Below are 24,658 nucleotides of genomic sequence, written 5' to 3' on the forward strand. Positions count from 1 at the left end.
GCATTTTGGATCATACACATGTGTGATGCTCTTGATTATCCCTCTTCACAAAATTTCATCATAAGATCAAAATTCATTTTCTCAAACAAAATCATGAATGGTGAAATTTCAAAGAATCATTACAACTGAGCATACCAATTTTTCCAAAATTCACAAACATTTATTATGGTCATTTTACCATAGTTTCCTCAATTTAAACGGGAAACAGATGCAAAGTGCTCATTACTTCGTAGTTAATTTAAATTGGATAAGAAAATGATTTTGAACTTATGAAAATGCATGGGAGAACTTGAAGATTCATGAGATAAACTTACAATTCGACTCTTCCACGTATGCATAAATATGTTCATATGCATCTGCTACTAGTTTTCTATTTTCATTAGTCTATTTATTATTTCTCTTTTACTTATTTTTGCATGTATTCATTAGTTTGATTTGGAGACTTGATGTTACAAACAAATTCAGATGGATTTAGAATAAAGTGAGAAATCATCCCTTTAGAATCTGCAACATGTTCAAGGAAGTATTTGCTTTTTCATTAGAATCTGTGTATTTTATGTTGTTGTTTCTATTCATACTTCTTTGACAAATGCACAAGATGAGATAATAATCGGTAATGTAGATGAAATTGAATTCTTAGACATTCTTTGTTCATATTTGTCGTGGGTCTATATATTCTCGCATTTAAAATAAAATAAGGCCCATAAGCAATGGAAATTTGCTCCAAAATCTTGCAGCAAGTCATAAAATAATCATATCCATGATTTTATCTCTACCCATTCCAAACCTTACAATTCCCAAGTTGAGTTGAACCATTGCATCACACTCGTTTATATTGTTTTCCCTTTGGTCATATTCTCTTTTCCAAAGTGACTCAGAGCCTCTATTTGGTAAATCTTGGAGTCTCGATCCTCTACTTTTCATTTTTTCGAGATCTTTCCTCAAAATTTCAGACTTTCTGGCTTATCAGACTCTTTTGTTTGTATAGTATATTGGAATCATTTAAAACCAAATTCCAAGATTTAACTCCTCGAGATACACTTTTCATTTTCCTCCATTATCATGTCCATTACGCTTAGTGAAGGAAATGACCCATGTTTCACTATCTTCATTGGAATCTTTTGGTCTCCAAGTCTTGTAAGTTGATTTGAGTTTCAAAAAGGTTTTTGAGATCTTATACAACCAATTTATTCTCATATTTATTAAATCTTGAACTCCTTTCCTTGGAAGCTTATTTTTATAGAAAATGTAGGTGTTCTTGTTATTTTCTTATCAGAAAAAAATCTATCGGATTCATTTTATAAAAATATTATGATATTGATTACCTTCAATAGTTGAATGCCCAATATACAATATTCCCATTTTATACGTTAAAATTCATTCACTATCGGGCATATTTGATATCGTAAGATTAATTTATAGGAAGTTACAAAAAACTTTTGTTCCAAGATCTTGTTTTCCTTTAATATTATAGATATCAGGACTTCTTATATTGGTGATGAAATTGAATTAAACTTTTGAAAATGAATGTCATTGAAAAGATTATGAAGCAAGGTCTTTGTTTGTCAGAGTTTTCTCATTAAGAAATTTTTGGAAGCCTTGATTTCTTACCTTTGGCACATCATTTATTGATGCCTTCCATATCAGGACCTCTTTTAAAATTGTTACGAGATATTATCTTGCCAAAATTTAGTTTTCTGATAGATCTTTTTATACATTTAAAATATTGTTATTGGAACATATTTATATCATAGCCTTTGTAACTCGTAGTATATATATCGAACCTCCCTATTTCTAGACATTGGAATATTGTAACTTTATCCTTTCTGAAATCCAACGTGGAAAGACTCTCGCTGTCTAACATATTTTCACTCAAAGTGATATAAAAGAGGTTCAAGTCCTTGGCATATTGAATAAATGAAGAAGGTTGACAAGGCACATAAAAAGGCACTCTTGAGCAACTAGCTGGTAAGCAAGTTTGGAACACACAAAGGTAACAGATCATGCTCAATTCATTTTTAAACTCTCTTTTGTTCGAATTTTTAACATATCGCTTTATATTTAGCATACAAAATTCAAGTCCTCTCCCTCTACACAAAGTTTTGATTTGGTCTTGAATTTTGAGATTTTATGAAAATTTTGAAGTTGATATGAAATCTCAAAAGACAAAGAGAACAATTATTGCTGCAATTAATAAAGAAGCATATCTTCATTCTCATTTTTTATGGATTTTATTCATTTCATATTCCTTGAACATGAATCATTATTTTCTTCTAAGTAATTCTTGCTTTAATTTTGATTGAATAAATCATGATTTTGGGCCAATGAAAACTACATTGAAAGCAACTTCTTCATGCTTTTACTTCCAATTAAAAAGAGAGGTTGTGTTTATTAGAGAAAACGATATCTCTCAGGTAAAATTAAATATAATTCTCTAATTCTAAGATTCATATGCCCATGTTCATCCTTTTCCACTTCTTTATATTTTTTTCACTGTTGTTTTTAGTTTTCGTTGATCTTAAACTATGGTTTGCAGGACTTCAAGAATTACTGCACACCACAGATTTGGAACTCATTCTCCTTTGATTGGTATTCTTTCATGTTTTGGGGAGTAGTAGTAATGATCTTCATCAAAACAACTAAATTAGGGAGTTTCAGAACATGTAGTTTGTTTCTTAAGCATTTCTTTTATCAGGAAATGGTTAAGATGCTTTTATGCGGAATTTCCTTTGAAATAAGAAAATTCGTAGCAAGCAGAGACTTCTCATTTAGCTTATTATCTCTCATGACTGCTATTCATCCTTCACATGTTGAGATCCTCATTTCTTACAACTCTGCAAGATAAAATTTATTAAAATCTCAACATAGAATGAACGTTCACATGATTGTCTTATTTTACTCTTTTGTTGAGACATTTGTATAATCAAACGTGTTGGAGTTTGTCTTTTAAATTTGAGCTTTTCTTTCAACTTTTCCTTTCCTCATTTTTGGAGTTTTTTCATTTCTTTCACTTAACTTTCGAATTTTTTTTCACTTTCACAATTGGTTATGGTTTGATTTTGGTGACTCCGCTAAGATTTATGTGAAATACCTTCTTGTCACCAAACATTTATTGGCATACAAGGGAAATTCGTACTTTGTCAATTTCATGAATTTCATTTACCATTAAAGGTGTATCTTTATGGAATCATAAAGCCCTCTTGCTTTAAATATTTTCCTTGGAGGAACATACATCATTTCTAAGTAATATAGTTCACATTTTCAAGGAAAGAACTGACCTGAGTTTAATTCAATGGATCCCTCCCATCCCTCCACTTTATAAAAGCCTCTGATTGATAGTCGCGGGGAAATATTTGGAGTCAACATTATGGAAGTATTATATCCATTAGCATAAGTTTCTATTACCATCCCACCTCTTTCACTCAAGTACATCATAAACTAAAGCCTGCAAATGTGCTTATCAAAAGGGGAAGCATGAGAAATACAAGTAAACTCATCAGGGCTATAGACGCTCTTTGGTAGTGGGGCAATGCTTGTATACCATAAAAGACAACTTCAATGGGGTATTGTTCAGGCTCACTGGCAGCAAAACAATGTCAGAGAACATTCATAACAATGGATATATGCTTTATCAAAATAGTTCTGTTTGTACCTTCTATTTTTCATACGAGGTAATCTTAAATAATAATGTTTTTCCTAGAATTTGAATTCATGATATTAGGCTGAGTCTGTTTTGAGTACTTATCCTTTTAAACTTATATTCCTTCACATTAATTTGGGACCCTACGAGATATTTATTGTTTGACGGTTTAGTAGAATTCCTCACTTTTAACCTTTGGGTAAATTGAAGTTCATCACTTTTAACCGTTGGGTAAATTGAAGTTCATCACTTTTTACCTTTGGGTAAATTGAAGTTCATCACTTTTAATTAGAGATAACTGGTTCTTCCCCGTGTGTCACCAATTGTTGAACTAAAAAATCAACACCCCCATTTTTTACTTATTTATTTCAAATAATGGAGACCCTTTCCATAATTTTTTTGGCTAAATTACCTTTTAATATTTTTCATTTACTTAAGTGTCCTACAATTTCGCCAATTTTTCATTTTCGTCGGATTTCTAATTTGATTGCTTTGTTGAGTTTGTCTTTTTGCTAGATTTCCATCCAGACTCATTTCATCTCAGTTGGATACACGGTTTGCAAGTGGTTCTCATCCAAAGTTCGATAATTTTTACTACTTAGGTTAAAAAATGTACATAATATATATTATTTTAATTTCTGTAAATAATTAGTAATTGTTTATAAATATTAAATTCTAGTTAATTTTTATTAATTATTTCATTTTTCAATAATAGTCCTACAAAATGGCCTCGACCAAATCGTAGAACAATTAAAATTATGTGTTTTTCAGACCTCGGTAATTTATTCCAATTCCAAATTTTGAAAGAAATTACATGACCTGAAATCTCAAGTTTGCAAAGTGGTTGTAGTGCATTTTGTCATATTTTTATATTACCAAGAGGTTGTAGTTTATAATGGATGAGTCCCAATCCACGTGGACCCCACTTCACCTCACCTCCTCCCTTACTCCTTCACACATCGGCACATATCGAAATCACATGAAATAAAAATCCCGATATAAAAATTCAAATATAAAAACTTCTAATAAATAAATAAAAACCACAAAAACAACAACAACAACAACAAAAACAAAAACAAAAAAAACTCCTGATAAAAAAGTTCTAATATATAAAAAGCACTTCCAATAAATAAAATCCCGATATACTTTGACATTTTTTCATGTCAAAACTTTCACATTTTTAAATTATCGATATCCAAATACTCTGATGTCCCAATAAATTTAACCCTATGATGGTTTATGTATTTGTCACATGGGATTTAATAAAAGGTTTTCGTGTTAGTTCATTCCATTTACAAAGGCTCATATGTTGAAGCCACAAAGCCACTTAACACGTCACCACGTTTTGTTTTTAATATTAATTAATTATTGTATTTAAAATTAATTTAAATTTAATTATTTTCAATATAATATAATTATAATTTGATAATCATAATTAATTTGTAAATTAATTTAAAAATTTTAATTAAATTTTATATAATTAATTAATTTCATAATTGTAATAGATTAATAATTGTGCAGATAAATGGGATCAGAAATTTTAATCAAAATTTTCTATTTTTGGCCAATGAAGATTTTTTTCCAGAATTTTGGAATTTTGGACATTTCAACTTTTAAAGTTCATAAGTTGAGTTTTATTTGGCCAAAAGAGGCCCCGAATGGCTCGTTAGATAGATAAAATCATGGAAAATATCTGTGAAGTGGTTGCATGACTAGATTCAGTCATTAAATTAGTCTAAAATTTAGTAGAAAATTAAGCATCAAATTTATAACCAAAACTAGTTTTTTGAGTTTAATTTTTGCATTTTCATTTGCTCAAAGCCTCTGTTGATTGCAGATCCATTCGATTATGTTCTTTTTGACTAATAAATATTTACAAGGATAAATGGAAAGCACTGATTTCTTTTTATTATTTATTTAATTAAAATTTGATTGGAGATGTTTGTTTTCTAGATTTAGTATTTTTCATTTTGATTTGCACTTTAGTTTAATTTTTGATTGGTTTTTGGTAGGAGAACAGTTGAGGAGATGAGGAAGAGAAGATTTCAATTAATGGAATTACTCCAGCAAGAGAAGAAAATTAATTTTGACCAATGAAAATTGTTGGAACAGATTTGTTCTTCGACGACTCTCTTATTTGGAATTCATTTTTGTAATTATAAATAGTGGTTTGTAGAATGAAGAGAGGGGAGGGATTCCTCTTAGCTGCACTTAAGTAATTTTGAAGGACTATTGTGAGGGATTTTTAGTTATAGATGAGGGGAGAAAACTCATATCTGAGTTAATGGGATTATTCTTTTTCAATTCTCTTCACTTAAGTAATTCTGAAGCACTATTGTAAGGGATTTTTAGTTGTAGATGAGGGGAGAAAGCTCATGTCTAATTTATTGGGATTAGTCTTTTTCAATTCTAAACTTTGTATTGGGAGCGGAACTTGCACTATTAGAACTCTTTCTTTTAATGGTGAGGCTTATGATTTGAGAAAGATTGTTGGAGACCAAGTCAAGAAACAGAACAAGAGAGTAGGTTGTAATCAATTTGTATTTTATATGCTATTATTTTTAATGCAAAATTCATATTTTTAATGATAGATTTATGTAAAAAAAATTCATGTTGAGCACTATTGTTCAATGTGAAGATGAAGGTTTTTTGAATTAGTTATCTAGTTCATTAGCTTCGTAGATTTGTTGCTAATTTTATCTTTTGATTTTATACTCAAAGCATATTTCTGAGTAACTTTCTACTAAAAAATATACTATCTAAATTAGATTTAATTACCATCAACACTAAGAGAACTATTTCCTAATGTTTTTTGTTGATCATTCACCATTAACTGGCCATGCTTTTGTAATTATAATATCAGGTAGTAGAACTATTTCATTGGCTAGATATTAACCTAAAACCAGGCATGTTAAAATCTCAATCATTTAAGTACTTTTCTCTTGGTTGTGTTAGATCTACATCTTCCTAATCGACATAGGCTTAGGATTTCTTTCCCTTTTCTTGCATTATAGGATTAATTTGTATTTGTATTTAATTTTTCATTTCTAGAATTCCTCTTATCAAAGAGGAAAACTTGATTTGTGGCTTGGTTGAGCCCCAGATTGGCTTAAGGATCACTTTCTTGCTTGAGCTCAGCAAGAGGGTTCGTCTGACTTTTCTTCTCTATTGGTAAGAAAAAGATATACTTTAAACGAGTAGAGATAGAGAGATGGTAACTAGACCTAGTTGAACTATTTGGAACCACCATGTCAAACAGAAAAGGAACTCCTTTAAGTTCCTAACCAAGTGGTCTTCCTTATAATGTTGAATGGTCATTTTGGTCTATCAACAACTTGAGAATCAAACTAGAAAAAATCATTTACATAAGTAACTCATGGAATGCATGGATTTAGTAATTCAAACAGATGATTTACACCACTAACTCGAACAAATCATTTGCATTAATTGTCGAATACTCAGAAGAATTTTCTTTACAAAATACACTTCTTCAATAATATTACATTTAATATTAGATGTGGGTTTTTTAATATTTAGGTTTAACAATTTTAGGTTTAAATTAGGTTTAATATTACTAGAAATGACAGATCAGAGACAGATGGATGTTGAATATAAATCTTGGAAAGGTATACATGGATCATATGCAGAAAGGTCACATACATATGCGGGTATTATGAAGAAAAGTTGCATATAGAATATGCACCATAGTAACTTTAATATCGGGAGTTTTTACCATGGTATTGGAGCATAGTGATGAGTGCAATAATGGTTATTTGATATCGTCAAAGAATACCAAAGGCATTACTAAAAAATTGGCCCAAGGTATTGGTTAAGGATAAAGTTATATAAGGAGATGGAGATCAAAGTGTTAAGTCTGTAAGTATTATGTTGTCTATGAATGATTTTATCTGGAACAGGTGTGCAACAAGGAGAAAGAAGAAGACTTAGATTTGAAAGATCTAAAATATGTTGACATGTATGCTTAATTGATTTAATTAATGCAAATGTCTAATATTGATGAAACTGCAATACAATGTGTTGTACCTCTGAGATAATAATGGTCAGCTATTATGCCAGAACATCTAAGGTAAATGTTTTGGGGGTTTTTTTTTAATTTGGGAGACCAATGGATGAAACAGATATAGAACTGATGTGCCTAACCTTTTGAATAATATCGATATCTCAACAAAGGGTTTCTATAAATATTTACATAGTGAAATAACTTTTATGATGATGATGAGCAGAAACAGAAAAGTAATATGATTGCCACAGTTTTCAAATGGAAAGCTAGATAATCATAAGTATGAAAACCTTTAAACTATGTTTACAGGTTTGAGAAAATACACATGAGCTTACAAAAGATGTTGATGCTTTATTAATTTTGAGGGAATTAATTAAAAAAACAACTCATTAATTCATTCTCTTTGTAGATTATCACTTCAGAAAGCTTTTAGGAATAAATTGAAATACAATTACTCCTACCTAGTTATCTCAGCAAGACATAAGTATATGAAGAAAAAAATAATGAATGATATTGGAAACACTTACAGGAAACACAAATTGTGCAAAATAGAATTCAAAATCCTTGCTTCAAATCAATGATCCAAAAAGATTAATTACATTAGATGTCTAGAAATGCTTCTTCAAGGGTGCAACCTATGATAACTCGTGAAGAGAGTTATTTATACAATAGTAAGATGAAAAATATCCTAAACTTCTTTTACAAAAATATATTATTTACACAATCAAAAATAAAACTGTCTAATGATGTGGAACTGCATTGGTGCTATGTTGTTTGATGATTGTCACTGAAAAAGTTGAAAAGTGGTTGAAGTTGGCTAACTGTTGCCTCAAATGATGAATGTTGTTCAATAATCCTTAATCAAGTAAATCTGTTAATTCTTCCCAGTGTTTCTTATCTGTGATAGAAATCTTTGTTACCCTCGTGTAGATTTCATCCATCTCGGTGTATTTAGTAAAACTGGGCTTTACCAAAAATATATGCTTGATTTCATCCAGGATGAAGAAAGAATCCCTTAGTGTTTTTACTATGAGAGCTAGTGTTGCTGATCCTTTGATATTGGCTACTGAGGCTGCATGGTTGCTCACCTCTGTTAACTTCTTGACATAATCCTAGATTTCTTTAGACATTGGATCCTCAGATGTTGTTAGTTTCAGTTGTTTCTTTAATGTTGTATACTCTGTCTGGTTCCTCTATTTTGACAGTCAATGTCTGTGTAGTTGTCTTCTTCTCTGTTCCTTGTGTAATGGTCTTCTTCTTCTTAATATAGATTTTTTTTCAAGTCTTGGAGTAAACAAGTTCTGCGACTAGTATCAGAATTGTTTATCCAAGCTTTGGTCTTCAGCTGATTACCTACAAAAGTAAACGATAATTAAGAAAACATAGGTTCAGCAGGAAAAACAATTGATGGCTTTCTAGCACAGGGATGCCTGGGGAAGGGGTTGTGACAGCGTTTTGAACGTAAATGGAGGTGAAATTATGTTACAGAGGTTCAGGGTGGTGTTGAAGGATTTTAATGGTTTTAGCTGTGAAATGGGCGAAAGGCATGAAAATGAAGGTTTTTGGGGTTTTATGCTTAACGAGAAACTTTTTAAAATATGGCACGAAATTTCATATTATGGATAATAAGTGGTTTATTGGGTTAGCAGGGAGGCAGTATTAAAGGGTCATCGCACTGCTTATGAGGTGAAGGCAGTTTTTAGGAGGGATCACACGATATAGTCCATAGCTTGACACGTAGCCTTAGGGGGTCGGGGAAAACCACTTTATCGGGTGGGTATTGTTCGGCCATCAGGCGCGGCTGATATGGATGTGGAGCATTGGATTAGGCCAAAATTGATTTAACGGTAGTCGAGCGAGGGAAGCAAGCGAGATATAAATCCTGGGTTTATGGAGGGGCCCAACACTTTAAAACTTGGCAGTATGGGTTTATTTAAGGTTAATGACGAGTTTAATCGATCGGACGTGAGATATGAAGTGAACGTGACATGGAGCGACAATTGTGGGTCCAAGTGATTTAATGAATGAAGTGATAGCATATCGCAAATCACACGTTCTTCCGCCCAATGGTTCATTCATTTATGAATGATGCGATGTGATATGATCCTTTAGGAAATAACCATTTCAGCATTTCAAACCTTCAATTTCTACCTACCCTTCTACTCTTAACATTTTTACTTATCCTCCCAAGTGCATTTGAACTAGCAACCTAACATTTTATTTTTATGAACAATCTATCTCTATACCTTATTTCTTTCATTGGCTCAGATTAAATTGTTGAGCCAATTTATTTTCTACCTATGAGAATTAATTTATAACAAATCCAATTATGATGCAACTGTATAATTGAATAAAATAACCTAGTGTGGCATCTAAACCAACTACACACAACTATTATTTTTCAAATTGAATTTAGAACAAAGTAGTGGCATTTAAATTTGCAACACTGTCAAAGTTTATTCTTTTTCTTTTCTATCTAACCTAACATTTTATTTTGCCTTCATTTTTTAGGGCATCTACCCTAACATTTTCTTTGATACGGACATATTTATCAAAATATTTTCCTAACATCTTTTATTCAATATTATTTTTGTCAATATGCTATCTTAACATTTTGTAAATACATTTTCATTTTTTGTCTAATTTATTCTAACTTATCAAAACCACAAAAATGCTACAACATTGGCTCCAACTGGGGACTGCTTTCTCCTATAGAATGTAGAGAACCTACAGATCCATGTACCTTCTCCTAGGGCTATGGAGTCCTTTGCTGTAAAAAATCTCACTGACAGCTTAAAAAGTAAAAGAAACTAGAGTTTTTACAATGAAATGTATCCCAACTTCTTAGTATTGAATGAAATGTTTGAGAAACCTTCCATTTACAGAATAAGTGGAATATAGTCCCTCAAGATATTGTAGCACAAAAGTGTTGTTACCCTTTACTTAAGCAATTGCTAAAGTACCAAACCATAGGTTATCAAGCCTACCATGCTTTCCCTTTTCCTCCCTCCTGGAGTCCCAACTTAGAACTAGGTCACCTTCCCTGAAGTCTCTTTCTCTGGCTCTTCTGTCAAACAGGCTTTTCAACTTATTCTAATATTTCTTCAATTTGTATTGAACTTCATCTATGTTTTCATTTAGCTCAATAATCTAATTTACCCTTCTTGAAAAATCATTAAGTTCATCTGTTGAGTCCTGCAAGAATTTTAAAACTAGGAAAGCCAAATTGGTGGGAAAAATTGCATCTTTCCCATAGACTAATTGAAAACGAGATTTCCAAGTATATCTTTTTGGATTTATTATATTTTCCCATACTGCATAAATTAAATGAGAGTCCCAGTTCTTTTTATTATCTGCTAGGGTATTTTTGATTACCTTTACCAGACTTTTATTTTAGGATTCTACGAGGCCATTACCTTGAGGGTAGTATGGAGTTGAATGATGTAAAAAAACCTGATATTTTTGGAAAAAATCAATCATTTTAACACTAGAGAATGTTGCTACATTATCTGTGACAGTTTGAGTTGGGCAGCCAAACATAGATAAGATATTTTCTTCAATGAATTTAATTACTACCGAATCGGTAGCATTTCTTACCGGAATTGCTTCTACCCATTTAGTGAAGTAGTCTATTGCTATGAGGATCCATCTGTGTTGATTACTTGAAGTGGGATGGATTTCTCCAATAAAATCTAATCCCCATTGAAGGAAAGGTGTTGATATTATTGATGGTACTAGTGGAAGAGTTGTTAGTTTCTGCTTACCAGCAAACATCTGACAAGGAACACAGCCTCTAACCTTTGCCTCTACTTGCAAGAACAATGTTGGCCAATAAAATCCTCCACTTAAAATCTTGTATCATGTTGCTCTCCAAGCATAATTTCCTCCACAAAATCCTATATGGAACTGATCAATGATTCCTTCAGTTTCTGATTCTGTGAAACATAATAACAAAATATTCAGTGGATCTTTCCAATACAAATTTGCATTTATGATGTAGTAATTGACTGCTTTCAATTTAAGATTTTTACGTTGGGCTTTGGAAAATGATGCTGGGAATTCAAAATGGAGCAGAAAATTTATAATGTCTTGATACCAATTTGACAATAGAAATTTGTCATCAATATGTAAAGGGATAATCTGATCTGAAGGTAAAGGTTCTTATGGATTCTTTTCTTTGGGTTGAAGAGGAGGTTCTTGTGGATTCTCCCCTTGTAAAATTAGGAAAGGTTCTTTTGGATTATTCCCTTATGCAAGGAAAAAAGGTTCTTATGGATTCTTCCCTTGTGCTTCTAAAATAGAATTGATTCCAATCACTTTGCAATTGGATTCTGCTAGAAGCTTGGCTAATCCCTGGCCTTTTACTGGCTTTGTAGTTTTGATAGTTAGATCAAACTCAAGTATTTGAGTGGTCCACCTACCTCTTTTCGCATTAGTGTCAGGTTAAGTTAAAACGATTTTTACAACACCATTAGGAACATAAGCAGTAAGAGGTGAATGTAGGACATACATCCTGAAAGATTTCAGGGCTTGAATGAGGGCATAGGCTTGCTTCTTGATTATGTCATACTTAAGCTCGACATCTCTCATAACCTTACTAGAAAAGGATATGGGTTGGTCATGAGAATCTTCATTCTTTTGTAATAGAATAGCAACAAGGGTTGTTTCTGAGGCAAAAGAAAAGATACTGAATGGTTTATTGTAATCGGGGTTAGCCAAGGTGAGAGATTCAGAGATAGCTTTCTTGATCTAATCAAATGCATGCTTGGAAGAGATGGTCCATTTAACTTCATGATCCTTTCAAAGCATGTCAGATACATCTTTTACAATCTCTGCATAATTCGGGATGAATCTCCTTAAAAAATAAATATTACCTAGAAAAGCTTGAATTTCTTTCTTGTTTCTAGGTAAGTTCAATGTTTCAATGGTAGACACGTGCTTGGGATCAATTACCACTCCTTCCTTTGAGATTACATGGCCCAATATTTTTCCTTCTTTGATAGCAAACAAAGACCTTTTAGGGTTCAATGACATCCCAAATTTCCTACACCTGTCAAAAATCTTGATCAAGTGCTTTAGATGTTTCTGATCAGATTTAGAAAAAAAAGTAATGTCATCAAGATAAATAACCACAAATTTGTTTACCTAACCATGAAAGCTACATCCATAGCTCTCTAAAATGTTTCTCTAGCATTTGATAAGCCAAATGGCATTCTAGCGTACATAAATGTACCCCATGTTGTAGTGAAGGCTTTCTTTTCCCTGTCTATTGGATCAACATTCACCTAATTATAACCTGAAAAACCATCAAGCATAGAAAGTCTTTGTGCTCCTAAAACCATTTGAGGCCATTGATCAATTTTGGGAAAAAGGGTAATTATCCTTTAATGATGCTTTGTTCAAATTTCTAAAGTCCACACAAAGTCTAATTTCTCCATTATTTTTCCTCACAAGAACTAAATTTGCAACCCAATTAGAATATCTAAGAGGGAGAATGATCTGGGCATCTAGCATTTTATTAATTTCCTTTCGACAGTTGGTATAAGGGTTGGATTAATCCTCCTAAGTTTTTGTTGATAAGGTACTACTTCTGGCTTCAAAGGGATCTTATGCTACATTAATGAAGTATCATAAGTTTTTAGATCAACATAGTTCCAAGCAAAAACATCCTTATAATTTTGAAGTAACTTAAGATATTGAGTTTTAATCTCAGGGTCTAGAGATGCACAAATTTTGATTCTTTTGACATCATCATTTGTTCCAATGTTAATTTCCTCTATGCCCTCTTTCAAATAAATGGACTGAGGATTTTGGAGGACATCATTTTGATCAAACAATTTTTCTAAAGGTATCAAGCCTTCGGGAATAAAATTGTTAGACAATTGAATAATATCATGATCAGCAATTTTTTAACTGAAATCTGAAGTATCATTCTCACTTGTATTTTCATTTATTTTGGATCTATCTTCATCAATTTGTAGAACATAAAATTGATCTGAAACTTGCAGAAAAGATTTCAAGTGTTCATCATCTTCAAATATCTACTAGTGTTTCAAATTGTCTGGGATAGATGGTCTATACTTGACTTGTATTTGGTAGAGTAAATTAGTCTGATCAAGAATTTTAAATGAACTAGCAGAAATAGCTAAGGCATCTGCATGAATATTATGATCTCTTAGAATATAAGTCAAATTAAAATCATCAAAGAAGTTTTCAACTAAATCCCATACTTCATTTTGGTAAGACCTAAGTCTAGGGTGTTTAGTCTAGCAAATATTTCTCACTTGTTTGACAATAAGTTTTGAATCAGTAAAAACACTTAAGTTTTGAACCTTTAAGCTTTTGGCTAATTGCAATACCAAAAGGAAAGCTTCATATTCAGCCACATTATTTGTAACTTTGAAGTCGAGCTTACATGATTGGGTAATTTTTTGTTTTTCTGGTGATATTAAAACTATTCTAGCTCCTGATCGATCTTTTGTACATGAGTCATCAAGGAATAGTTTCCATATATCAGTTTGATTTAGTACCGGACTTTCAATTAAATCTTCAATTTTAACTTGAGTTTCATGCACTTGGTTTGAAGAGAGTTGAAATCAACCAAAATCTTGGTCAATTGCATAAATGGGATGGTTCCTTCGCTGGTCTGTTTTGAAAACACTATGCACAAATCTCACCTCCCTATATAATCTTAGTTGTTCTCCCCCATAAACTGGAATAGAAGGATAAGACATATCCATCTGAAGAGTTCCCCCTAATTTGGCACAACAAGACCTTGAAAGGAGCATTCCAAATTTGGGAGGGATATCTATGACAACTATATCAAGTACTACACTTTTCACTGGAATTTGGGCAAGGGTGACTCCTAAATCCTTAATCAATCCTAAGCAAGGCACCCTTTTAGAATCAAAGGTGTACAAGTCATGATAGGATCTAGTTATGTCAAGTTTCAAATATCCATGATATTTGTTGGCATGAGGTTATGTGATGCTCTAAAATCAAGCATACAATTATACAACATGGAATCATTTGTCTTAAGAGTTACACAGAAAGGAGGCACTATTCATCTATCGTATCTGAGCTTGGGCCAAAAACAATTGCTAATTTTTCATCTTGCAGACTAATGATATCACCTTCAGCATCAACCGAGGTATTTTTTATCCATTTGGAGACCTAATTTTTATACCCAGGGTTTTTAGAGAGTTCTAAAAGAGGAATTTGGATTTTAACTCTTTCTAACTCTTTTTCAACATTAAATGTAGTCAATGTATTTTTGTCATTTTGAGGAATAACAATTGGTTGTTCTAATGGTCGAATAAAATTCGTTTGAGTTTGAGTACTTTTGACACGAGGTTCAATTACTAGAGTTTCTTTAGGAGGTCTTCCAGGGCTAGGCATAGGCCTAAGGTCATATCTTTTGTTCAACTCTACAATTGAAAATTCAGAGAAGGCATGGTATTTAGAAACATGTGAAGATTCTTGATCTTCTTGAACCTGATTTTGTTGTGTAAGAGGAATAATAACCGTTTGATTAGAGGAAGTATCCATATTATTTATATCTTTAGTGATGGTCATAGTATTATCATCAGGTTGCTAATCATCTATCAACAAAGGAGTGGGAATCTGCTGATCATTACTAGGTCTCTGAAGAATTTGTAATTGTGGATTTCTTTTATACTGACCTTGATTTTGATTTTGGGGTCTAGAAAATATTTGTTGAATTGTCCTAGGTTAAGTCTCAATCTTGGAAATTCTATCAAATATATTTCTAAGAAGAGAATTTATTTCATCTATTTTAGGATCTTTTGTTTTAGTCTTAGAGGAACTAGAAGCCTCTGGTGTCGATTTTAGTTTTATTTGGGCATTTTCCTCTTTATATTTCAAATAAGTTGAAGCATCCCTATTTGATTCTACCTGAATAGCATTTGTTTGCATATCTTCAAGAATTCTTGAAGTTCTCTCTCTCATCGTAATAGAAAAATCATCATCAAAGGCTTTAGAAAATCTATACTTTGCTGCTGCTACAAGGGGTTTACAATTAGGGGGCATTTTATGATAAAGCTTATTGAAACTTTTGATAAAGTCTGATATAGGTTCACCAACATTTCTTTTAAGTTGATCAAACTCAGTGAGAAAGTAAAGAGGATCTTTTTTCACACCCCACTGGTTTTTAAATATATTTGTAAGTTCTTCCCAATTTCTAATGGTATTTGCAGGTAACTGCCTAAACCAAATTCTTACATTTCCTTCAAGTGATTGTACAAACAACCTCATGTAAACGTTTTCTTGTTCAGTATTCATGTTATCTGCAAAGACTACAAAGGCTTGAAGATGGTCTTCAGCAGAAGGACCTGTTTCCCCATTATACCTAGGAAGGTATATCAAGTATCCAGCTATGAATGCATCGAGATTAGGAGGTAAGACTAAATCTACGTATCTAGCTTGTAAAATAGGTTGAAAATCCATAATAAGAGGTGTTGTATGAGGTGTTTGTGTGGATGAAGAAGTTGAAGAATATGGAGAAGAAACTGAAGAAGGTGATTGAGGGGGTGAAGAACTAGTTGGAGGTGAAGAAGGAGGGGATCTCCTGAATGATTTCAAAGGAGTCTTAAGAACTAACTTTTGGACCTGTGGATGAATACCTTCCTTTGTTTCAAAGAGTGGATTTGAATACACAGAGAAGGCCTCTTCAGGTTGTTCAGAACTAGAAGCTTCTGGTTGTCCAAAAGTGGGAGGAAACAAAAAAGTGGTAGGGGATATGAAATCTATTAGTTTATATTCTGGTAAATTAACACCCAAGTCAGACTTAGTTTTAGGTGATCCTGGTGGTAGTGAGGGTTCTGGATGAGTTTCAAATGAATTATTTAGGAATGTTGATTTAAAATCAACTCCCCTATTTAAGAGTTCAGCAACCCTAGGTGATAGGTGGGAGTAATCTGGATTGGATGGAATATTACTATAAGCATCAAATGATGCTAAATATTCATACTGCAAGACTGAATAAGAAGAAGAAGAAGAGGAGAAGGGTTGATGTCCCCTTTTAGAACTGGCTTTTCTCATAATTTTTTCAAGGTCTGACAGAGGATCAACTAAGTTACCCTCTGAACGAGATCAGGTGTGCTTAAAAGGTGCCAGTTTGGGAGAGTGGAGTCACCAAGTGAAGGATTTTAACCTTTATAGACCTTTAATCACCTTAAAGGAATAGAATACATATCATTTCCCCAGGAAAACTTAATGAGATTAGAGTCCTCGGTAATGGCGCCAGTTTGATGTTATACCTCTGAGATAATAATGGTCAGCTATTATGCCAGAGCATCTAAGATAAATGTTTTGGGGGTTTTGTTTTAATTTGGGAGACCAATGGATGAAATAAATATGGAACTGATATGCCTAACCTTTTGAATAATATCAATAACTCAGCAAAGGGTTGCTATAAATATTTACACAGTGAAATAACTTTTATGATGATGATGAGTAGAAACAGAAAAGTAATATGATTGCCACAATTTTCAAATAGAAAGCTAGATAATCATAAGTATGAAAACCTTTAAACTGTGTTTACATGTTTGAGAAAATACACATGAGCTTACAAAATATGCTGATGATTTATTAATTTTGAGGGAATTAATTAAACAAACAGTTCATTGATTCATTCTCTTTGTAGATTATTACTTCAGAAAGCTTATAGGAATAGATTGAAATACAATTACTCCTACCTAGTTATCTCTGCAAGACACAAGTATATAAAGAAAACATAATGAATGACACTGGAAACACTTATAGGAAACACAAACTGTGCAAAACATAATTCAGAATCCTTTGCTTCATATTAATGATCTAGAAATATTAATTACGTCAGATGTCTAGAAATTCTTCTTCAAGGGTACAACCCATGATAACTCGTGAAGAGAGTTATTTATACAACAGTAGGATGAAAAACATCCTAAATTGATTTTACAAAAATATATTATTTACATAATCAAAAATAAAAATGTCTAATGATCTAGCACTGCTTTGGTGCTGTGCTGTTTGATGACTATCATTCAAAAAGTTGAAAAGTGGCTGAAGTTGGCTAACTGTTCCCTCAAAAGTTGAATGATGTTCAGTAATCCTTAATCAAGTAAATATGTTAATTCTTCCCAGCGTTTCTTATCTGGGATAGAAACATTTGTTACCCTCCTATATATTTCATCCATCTCGGTGTATTTAGTAAAAGTGGGCTTTACCAAAAATATATGCTTGATTTCATTTAGGATGAAGAAAGAATCCCTGAGTGTTTTTACTATGAGAGCTGGTGTTATTGATCCTTTGATATTGGCTACTGAGGCTGAATGGGCGCTCACCTCTATTAACTTGTTGACATAATCCTCAATTTCTTTAGCCATTGGATCCTCATATGCTGGTAGTTTCAGATGTTTCTTTAATGCTTTATACTCTATCTGGTTCCTCTGTTTTGACAGTCAATGTCTGTGTAGTTATCTTCTTCTCTGTCCCTTGAGTAACGGTGTTCTTCTTCTGAATATAGACTTTTTGTCAAGTCTTGGAGTAGACAGGTTTTATGAATAGTATCAAAACTGTTTATCCAAGTTCTGGTCTTCAGCTGATTACCTGCAAAATTCAACAATAATTAAGAAAATATAGGTTCAACAAGAAAAACAACAGATGGCTTTTTGGCACAGGGATGCATGGGGAAGGGGTTGTGGTAGCATTTTGAACGTAAATGGAGGCGAAATTATGTTACAGAGATTCAGGGTGGAACTAAAGGGTTTTAATGATTTTAACTATGAAATGGGCAAAAGGCACGAAAATGAAGTTTTTTGGGGTTTTAATCTTAACAAGAAACTTTTTAAAATATGGCGTGAAATTTCATATTATGGATAATAAGTGGTTTATCGGGTTGGCAGGTAGGTGGTATTAAAGGGTCGTCGCACCGCTTATGAGGCGAAGGCAGTTTTCAGGAGGGGTCATTCGATATAGTCCATAGCTTGACATGTAGCCTCAGGGGGGTCGAGGAAAACCACTTTATCGGGTGGGTATCGTTCGGCCATCGTGCACGGCCGATATGGATGTGGAGAGTTGGATTAGGCAAAAGTTGATCTAACGGTAGTCAAGTGAGGGAAGCGAGCGGAAGATAAAGCATGGGCTTAGGGAGGGGCCCAACACTTCAAACCTTGGCGGTATGGGTTTATTTAAGGTTAATTATGGGTTTAATCAATTAGATGGGAGATATGAAGTGAACGTGACATGGAGAAACGGTTGTGGGTTCGGGTGATTTAATGAATGAAGTGATAGCATATCGCAAATCACACGTTCTTCCGCCCAATGGTTCATTTGCTTATGAATGATGCGATGCGATATGATCCTTTAGGAAATAACCATTTCAGCATTTCAAACCTTCAATTTCTAACTACCCTTCTATTCCTAACATTTTTACTTATCCTTCTAGAGTGCATTTGAACTAGCAATCGAATATTTTATTTTTATGAACAATCTATCTCTATACCTTATTTCTTCCATTGACTCAGATTAAACTATTGAGCCCATTTATTTTCTACCTATGAGAATTAATTTAAAACAAATCCAATTATGATTGAACTGTATAATTGGATAAAATAACCTAGTGTGGCATCTAAACAAACTGCACACAACTATTATTTTTCAAACTGAATTTAGAACAAAGTAGTGGCATTTAAATTTGCAACAATTTCATAGTTTATTTCTTTTTCTTTTCTGTCTAACCCAACATTTTATTTTGCCTTCATTTTTTAGGGAATCTACCCTAACATTTTCTTTAATATGGACATATTTATCAAAATATTTTCCTAACATTTTTTATTCAATATTCTTTTTGTCCATATCCGATCTTAACATTTTGAAAATACATTTTCATTTTTTGTTTAATTTATTCTATCTTATCAAAACCAAATAATGCTACAACACTATGATCTAAACAATTTATTCATAAGTTTGTAGTATTGACATTCAAGGTTGTGGAAAGTGAAATTATGTTTGCCACATAAATTTTTCAAATCTATACACATGCATGTTTGGGAATAATCATGTACATACATGGATCCACCTTTGAAGGCTCACGTATATTTTCTATGAAATAATTTTCAGTTTGTGCATATCTATATGCGAGTGTGGTGCATGGAAAGCACATACATACATTCATATTCCTTATGAAAGTCATGTACATAAACCAAGGTTTGATCTATTTATTGATGCTTATAGATTTTATTATTGATGTTTACAGTTGATGTTATCTGGTTTTCTTGTTTTTGTTTGTCGATGATGTCTTTATCATGATTGAGGTGACTTGGTTGAATTTAATGGGACAGAAGTGTGACTGAGTATATGATCTATAATTGGTTCAAAAATTTGTGATTGATCTGTAGTTGATGAAATAGTCTATGAATGGTTTAGTGACTAATGATTTAGGTATCCAGTATTCTGAGAATTGTACACAGATTTTATAAAGAGAAAGCGCGTATATACACAATTATTATTCAATGCAATTGCGTACATAATTTGATATTTATTTTTTCTGGTTGGGTTCTTCTTTTAGCAACTTAATACTTTAGAATTTCAGTTGATTTACAATGTGACAGTGTCTCAGATTCAGTGCTTCAGTTTGTTTGGGTTTATGGTTGATATGGGTCCAGTTTGAAAATTTGATGAAAGGTAGCCTACAGGTTGGTTTGATGATTGTTTGATAGGTGGATCCAATTTGAAAAGTGATCCACAAGGAGCTGAGGATAGCAGCCTTCAAAAAGGGGATAGGATCTCCCTTCTGTTAGGAGTCGATAAACAAGTTGAGGGGGTTGTAGCTCCCTTCCAGTAGGTTCTGGAGAATGAGATAAGGTTTTATCCTTCTGCAAGTGGGTACCTGCATACTGGTTAGAGTCTGCGCGAATACAAGATTGTGAGAATTTTTCCTTTATAATAAAAGAAGATAGAGACAACAACAGTTGTGGTTTTCTCCCACATTGGGTTTCCACCTAAAATCCTAGTGTTCATGTGTGTTGATATGTTTCTTGTGTGTTGATGATCTATCCACTCTTTACTGCTACTTAATGAATGAATAATGAAGTAATTATGCAATGATTAAAGATGAGTAGTTAAAGAAATTAATGATAAACTAGTTATCTATATATATGCAGGTTGCATTAATCACAATCGCGTACATATGTTTGTTTCCTTAATGATAGTAGCATACATAAATTAGAATAAGAAATTTAAAAATTGAAGTGTGTGAAATATTGATTCAATCCCCCAATTAGTTTTCCTAACAATTGGTATCAAAGTAGGCCCCTCAGAAGAATCTTGAATGCTTAAAGGGATATCCACCAAGATGAGAAATCAAGAGGGAGTATCTTCTATCTGACCACTTTTGTTTAATGAAACTAACTTGGTTTTCTGGAAAGTTGGAATGAGAGCATATTTGCAGTCACTTGGAGCTGATGTTTTAGAAATTGTTGATGGAGACTACCAATATCCATCCTTCATTCCCACATATGATATAGGGAAGAAATAATATGAGACCAATGCAAAGGAAATCAATGCTCTTTTAGGAAGCTTGGTAGAATCATAATTTGTGAAGGTTATGCAGTTGAATACCGAAAAATCTATATGGGACAAGATTATCCAAATCTATGAAGGTGACACTAAGGTAAAGAGTGCTAAACTTCAAACATTTAGAATTCAATATGACACTCTCATAATGCATAATAATGAAAGTATTGCAAGTTTTTTCCTTAGGGTAGATGACATCATTAACTCGATGAAAATTATTGGTGATGAAGTAAAATATTTGATTGTTGTTGAGAAAATTCTAACATCTCTAACCCCAAAGTTCAATTCCAAAGTCTCTGCCATTGAATAAATGCAAGATTTTAAGAACCTCACTATTGAACAGCTCCACGGGATCTTAACAACTTATGAGATGAGAAAAGGGGATCCATGAGATATCAAAGAAGTAACACTGAAAGCTACATACAAATGAAAGGAAAAGGAGGATCTTAAGGAAACATGTTACATTTCAGATGAAGAAGAAGTGAATTTCATAAAGAAACTCCAAGTAGGAACTGGCAAGTTTAGAGGTAAGCTTCCTTTCAAATGCTTTTCCTATGGAAGGGTTGGTCATTACGGTGCTAAATGTCCTTATAAATAAAATCATGAGAAAGGGAAGAATTCTTTAAAAGGGAATGTTAGAGGAAGGTTTGATAACAAGAAAAGTTTTTATACTCACAAAGATAGTGAATATTCTTCCAATAATGAGGATGTTGAATCTAATCAAGATTGTCAATTGCTTATGGAATTTGAATAAAAATGTGTAAATGAATATGATGATGTTTTTATAGATGCTTTAGAAGAAAATATACTCTTATTGAAGAAATAAATCATCTCAAAATCCATCTAGAAGAAGCTAAATTATTTGAAGAAGTATTAAAGAAACAAGTTATAGAAAAGGAAAGGCATAGTGAAAGTTTAGAACTTGAAATAGTGGGTTTAAGAAAGGAACTTGAGAAAACAAAGGCTCTCAATCTTAGATTTTCTAAAGGACCTGAGAATTTAGAAGAAATCATCAAAGTGTAATGCTCTCCTCTAATTAATACATGTCTTGTATACAATGGTGAATCATCAAAAACAATAAAATCTTATGAAATGGGTACATAAAGTTATCTCAATGCAATAAAAAGAAGTTGTCATTAGAGTTCCAGCTCTCAGCAAAAGAATGAAGGATAAAATATCTCTCAAGAAAAAAAACCTTACCACAATCAAAGGGGAAGCTACTCAAGAGGGTATTAAACTCCCAATTACTCCTACTTCAATGGTCAATGTTTCACTTTTGATCATTTTGGTCACAAAGATATTCAGTGTGTCACTTATAAAACTATTATGACTAGAGAAGAAAGAAAACAAAAGAATGAGATTGGGGAAAATAAATCTTCTTATAATGTTTTCTCACCTCTTCAAGATGAAATTGAATATTCTCTTTCCAATAAATTTGGTCATAAAGAAACTCAATGCAAAAGAAGAATGGGACCATCTTACTAGCATGAAAAAAAAAGAATAACACCTACGGTATGGAAAAAGAAAACCATAGACTTTGAAAATTGTGGTCTCGATTTATATGCATGAGATCAAGAAATTTTTTGGTACATTGACAGTAAATGTTCAAATCATATGACAAGTGAAAAAGATAATTTTATCTCTTTTAATGAAACAAAGAAAGAAAACAGTGTAAATTTTGGTAATAACTCACATGTTGTTATCAAAGGGAAAGGAACCGTGTTGTTAAAGAAAAAGATCAAGGCTGAAAAAAAATTATTTTTTGATGGATTAAGACATAACTTATTAAGTGTTAGTCAAATGTGTTACCAAGGGCATGAAGTTGTTTTTATATCAAATAACTATGTCATAAGAAATCTAGACACAGGTAAGATCATAATAAAGGGAGCAAGAACTCCAAGAAATGTTTATGTCTTGGAAGGCAGCCAAGAACATTGTTACTTAAGACAATCTGAAGAAAGTTGGTTTTGGCACAAAAGGTTGGAACACCTTAGATTTTCTCAATTATACAAATGAAGCAGAATGGGAGTAGTTTGTGACTTTCCCAACATCTCTCTACCTAAAAATAGCATCTGCAAATCATGTAATTTGTTAAGAAAACCGAAGTTAAGTAAGGTACTTCAAGTAAGCCACTTGAACTTATTCATATTGATTTGTGTGGTCCTATGAGAAAGAAGTCTCCTCGTGGTGAACAATACTTCATATTATTCATTGATGATTTTATAAGAATGTGTTGGATTGGCTTACTAAAATATAAATATGAATCATTTGATAAATTAAAGTATTTAAGGCTCTGGTAGAAAATGAGTTATATTTGAAAATAAAATGTCTTAGATATGAATAGGAGAGCTTATTTTAGATAATTTTTTCAATTTCTATGAACAACATGGCATCAAAAGACAATTTTCTATCACTAAAACTCATCAACAAAATGGAGTTGTACAAAGAATGAATAGAACAATCTTGATGAATCAGGAACTCTGCATACTTCTTGGGGAAGCAGCACATACAACCATAAACACTCTTAACAAATATCATCTTCGAGTAAATAGATATAAAACTCCATATGAAATATGGTATGGTAAGCCTATAACTATCAAAAAACTGAGAATTTTTGGAAGCAAATGTTACATAAAAAAAACAATGATGATACCCTTGGAAAATTTGAATCTATAGTTAATGAAGGAATCCTTCTTGGATACTCTTCTAGAAGAAAGGGATATAAATGTTATAATAAAAGGCTTAAAAATATTTTTGAATGCATGAATGTTGTAATTGATGAATTATCCACGGGTACCAAAAGGAAAGAACCAGTAGATGTCAAACCAATCCCTACTACAAGCCAAAAGGTTGTAGGAGAAGGGAATAGAGAAGCATCAGAAGAAAGAAATGAAGCTATAGATACATCAAAAAAGACTCCTCAAAGGTATGTTCATAAAAATCATCATTAGTCTCTAATTATAGGTGAAAAGGATGCAGGAATACAAACTAGAAGAACTCTTGTTGGAACTTCTAGTTACCTAGATTTAGTATCCACAATTGAACCTCAAAATGTGAATCAAGCAAGAAAGGATGAATGTTGTGTAAGGACTCTTGACACCACATATCTCCACAATGGTATGATATTTTCCACTTTGGGCCTAAGCCCTCATGGATTTGTTTTTGGGCTTTACCCCAAAAGGCCTCATACCAATGGAGATATTTGTCCATCCTTATATACCCATGATCCTCCCCACTTCTAGTCAATGTGGGACTTTGGTCGTATACCCAACAATCCTCCCCTCGAACAAAGGACCATCGAGCCTCCCCTCAAACGATTATCCATCCGTCCACTCTCTACCAACCAGGATTCTATGCTCCAATGCGGTTGAAGCACACGCCTTACATGGAAGCACCACCTGCCTCGAGAGCTTGCTCTATCC

This window comes from Pinus tabuliformis, chromosome 2_1 (assembly GCF_031772625.1).
Source record: "Pinus tabuliformis cultivar Carrire ecotype Pingquan chromosome 2_1, CPIR1, whole genome shotgun sequence".
Taxonomy (NCBI): Eukaryota; Viridiplantae; Streptophyta; class Pinopsida; order Pinales; family Pinaceae; genus Pinus; species Pinus tabuliformis.